General features: G+C 34.2%; 1 pseudogene; it reads right to left on the reverse strand.

The window, feature by feature from the left end:
- Positions 1-761: 761 nt before the first annotated feature.
- LOC125674095 (uncharacterized) lies at positions 762-2422 on the reverse strand (annotated as a pseudogene).
- Positions 2423-4590: the final 2168 nt, after the last annotated feature.

A 4590-nucleotide genomic window follows, 5' to 3' on the forward strand; every position in this document is an offset into this window, starting at 1 on the left:
TTTTTACTATTGTTTGATTTCTGATTGTGTAATTTATAATCCATGTGGTATCTCAAACAGAAGTATTTTTTTAAACTACGTACTGTAACAGTTTTACGCATGGGCAATATAACCATTATACATGTTGATGTGCTGCGCCAATAAAGAATAACTTATGTTTGTTTGTTGTTTTTTTATTATTATTGTTTGATTTCTGATTGTTTAATCTATAATACATGTATAAAGATGGAGAGAGAAAATACGATGATAAATTGCATTGTATAGGTGACGTTAGAAATTAAAATATTCTAGGTGCGAGTCAATACTATCAAAACTCAGGTATACTGGGACTTTCCTCAAGATCTGAAGACTGCCGGTCATCATTAGCCATGATTGTTATCAAAACATCTTTCTCAGGTAACTGTAGACCACAGTCTCTGCAAACGTCAATCAACCTAGGCTCTATTGTTAAAAGTTTGATTGACCAGCGGCTTATCATTGATCGCGACACAGGTAAAATTTGGGGGCGTTAACTTAAAGTTGGGTCTTTAAGCCGTTCTTGGCACACTGATTTTGACTGCGGATAACTCCGTTTACCTTATCAGGATATGGGGCTCACGACAGGTGTGACCGGTCAACAGGGGATGCTTACTCCTCCTAGGCACCTGATCCCACCTCTTGTGTGTCCAGGGGTCCGTGTTTGCTCAACTATCTATTTTGTATTGCTTGTAGGAGTTATGAGATTGATCACTTTTCGTTATCTTCACCTGGAGAACATAATTTTAATCAATATGAAAAACATAACTGAAATTAGGCTGATTTGATGGATACAGCTCCTGCATAATTACTGTTTCCTTAGGTGGCGCTGACTTGGGATGTTTGACCCAACTACACTTAACGTCCGTTTTACTTGCCCTCTTATAACTACAAATATGTGTAAATTTTTGAGTAGAAAAATGTTAATAATATACATGTTATATTACAATTTATTACATGTTTACTCCTTTATACAGTGACATCACAAACGTCAGTTTTACGTAGTTTGTTTACAAAATGTCAGAGCGAACCAAAATTCACAACTATACAGTACTGTAAGGTAAATGAATAACCAGGGTGGAGTTAACACGTGATAAAAAGAATTTCCCATGGTTTGTGGTTTGATATAATTTAAATTCAGCTGGTTGTGTGCTTTCTATCCCCTCGCCAAGGCTCGGGAATAGAAAACACAGCTCGTTGAAAGTAAATCATATCAAACCATAAACCATGTGAGGTCCTATATATACCATGCAAGCAAGTAAAAAATAGCACCAAGCCAGAATATCCCGTTTAACCTTTTAAGGTTTATGTATTATAAATCTCGTTACACAATTACAGTCAGGTACAGTCAGGCACATAGTAAACAAGTCATTATTTTTATCTAAACTTACCCAAACAGTAGTGTTGCTGTCACATGGTGACATTTAATTTCTCCCATTGGACACTGGCATGAAGCATCTTTTATGATACCATTGTCACTTTCTTCAAGAAAAACCTAGTATTGAAAAACACATGATGTATAAATAATGAATACATTGAATACACAATGGACCATTCTTTTATAAGACAATGTTTAATGAAATGCTGTGTTAGTGTTAAACCATTAGGAAATATCAAATAGTGATCGAAAACTTAGGTAGGTAATTTGAAATTTCACACGATACATGTGTACCTCTTTACATGTATGCAATATTATAAATATAGTCGGTGGGGATTACACTAAATTTTGATAAAATACATGACTGTATCGCATGTTTTTGCAGAAAAAATAGTTATCCTGAGAAGATTTCTACTATTATTCAATACCCTAAACTGAATTCTAGGCCTAAAATGACAATGTCAATGGTTGACAGCTGGTTGATACACACTTACTTGAACTTTGTACGATGTATCTCGCATTGAGGCCTGCACCGATGAGTTTATCACTCGCAACTCATGGTCGAAGGTAAACCTCAACACCCTTCCACTTTCTACTGCAGCCTCGCTCTTTTTGGTCAGCTTGCTCTGGCCATTTACGTACGATGCCTAGTAGGCTATGGAAAGCGCCATGACTTTCACATTTACCACTGCCCGGAAGTGAAATTTATCGCTATTTCTCGCAGATCACGTGCCGAGACTTACAGACCCTATTGAATGCCAGTTATTTGTCAATCGCAAGGATTATCATCCAGTCGAAATCCTAAAGGAGTATATCATATGCAATGTTATCCATACATTTACTTATTCTGTAACTGTTATAAATGCATAATGTTATAGATTATGCCCACTTATAATTTGTTATTTTGAATTTATAATCATGCTATTCTGTGCTATCTTATTAATGAATAAAATGAAATGAAATGAAAACATGAATTATATCTTAAGACTCGTCTAAATTTATACATATCTTACGTTATTTCTTATAATACTTTTGTGAGCATAGTCACTGGTCATAGGGATCATGCGTTAAACAGAAGTGTGTAATAGTATGCTATTGTGGAACTCTATGTAAAGACGCAGCTATTATTTAAGGTTCCAAAATTTATTCAACGGAGAATATCAATAAAATTTAAAAACATGGATTTCACAAAGATGTGTTTTAGTATTTCTGGATTTAACAAAGATCAAAATGGAAAGGTTCACAAACAGAAACGTTAACAAACTTTTTTTCACAAAGAATGTTTGGTAGAAAAACTATGATGCAAACTCACCCATGTCTCAACTTTAACAGATCCACCTACTTGGGTATCAATTAACCAATGAAATAAACAACAGAAAGTTGGAAAATCGGTGTAATGTTTTTTAACATTAATTCACAATGGTGAAATGAGTGAGCATAACCAACTCAAAGAAAATGCATTCATAAGATCTAACCTTAAATTTTATAGATTGTAAAAATAACTTCCACCAACATAGTGAAACAGGAACGAGGCGTCAACGTTGAGAATTGCGAACATGTGTGAAAATGCGATTCCTCAAGATTAAACATGAAATAGAACAATTAATTATGAATTTGTAACTACCTAGTCCAAAAAGTAAACCAAAACACAATTATAAAATCACAATTAATGATTTTATCATTTAAAAACCCCAAAAGTGAATTTACTGATGTAGATGTGTGTATTTTGCCTCTAGTAGGTCATACGAAATATTTGATATACATTTGTCTTGTAATATGCCCCTTTTCCCTATGCGATAGGGAAGCCCTAGTATGAAAAATCTAATCTACACCACATGAGAAAGCTGTATCATATGTGTAGCTACTTCTGTCAAATTTAATATTCTTACTACAACAATTGACCTTTACTATTTGCAGAACTTTACATCATTTGTCATACGAAGGAGTTGTGAACTTTATTTGCAAACGTTTAATCAGAAAGATGCATTAAAGGGAAATTTGGTTTCGATATATTTTTGATATGTAAGACGTATATGTGATGTATATGTAAATTTTGCAGGATGACTAGGTTCAAACAACACTAGCTATACTCTGTGTCAGTTTAAAATGGTTTGAATACATGACATAGTCACACCAACCATGGAATAAAGTAGAGTATTGTAACGTACCCAAATTTCATAGAATGGCTTTGTTTGTTTGTTTTGCTTGCTTGTTTAAGTTCGAGACGATAAATTTTCACCGATACAGAATCGTCGCCAGCTTTAAGTGAAGTGACACATTTTAACTTATGCTTGGCGCTCAAAGCAGTAAAGGATCTTTAACGGACTAACACTTATCCTGATATGGGACCTCGGTTTTCAGGGCAATATCCGATATACCAGTGATTTTCACCGCTAATGCCATGCATTTGGTGAATCTATTGTTAAGTATATCATATTTATGGAAATTGAGAATCGAACCCGGGCCTCTCATTGGCGAGGAAAACTCTCGAACCGGTAGGCTACAGTGACCAATATAATGATAAATCATTGACACAAATTGTTAGGTCGTTGTTTAGATATTAATTTTGATTATGGATTTCTCCATTTACCCGATCAATATATAGAGCTCACGGTGGGTGTGACCGGTTGACAGGAGACGATTTATCTTCCTAGGCATCTTATTCCACATCTAATATGTCCAGGGATTCGTCTTTGCCTTACTCTTTATAGAAATTATGAGAATGATCATTTCGTCGTCTTCACCTTTTTATTGTGCAATCCTGTACTGTTTCTATATTTGGTGGTGGGTGTGGCTGTTTCTACTGTTTTTTGCTTCAATTGATGATTTACAATGTTTTTATCATCGAGTTGCAATTTGTTTGATGTAGCAAATTTTCGTTTGATTTTGATAAAACCGTGTATATCAATTTGTGGTAAGAATTACTTTCGTTTTGTCAATGTTCTCCAGAATAAAAAAAAACAACTAGTAATCCATAGAAGTCTTCATTTTTCTTTTACCATAATGATGGAGGTTTTAGAAGTGTGCATACAAATTAAAATGTCTGTTTTACATTGAAATTATATGCATCTTGAATCAAGTCTCTTAGGTATGCATATTTATTTATTCTATGTATATATCCATATTTTTATGTTTGTGTTGCAAACTGTTTTCAGTGCTGCATACGCATCTTAATATAGCTAGTCCCTGTGTATATA

This window comes from Ostrea edulis, chromosome 3 (genome assembly GCF_947568905.1).
Source record: "Ostrea edulis chromosome 3, xbOstEdul1.1, whole genome shotgun sequence".
Taxonomy (NCBI): Eukaryota; Metazoa; Mollusca; class Bivalvia; order Ostreida; family Ostreidae; genus Ostrea; species Ostrea edulis.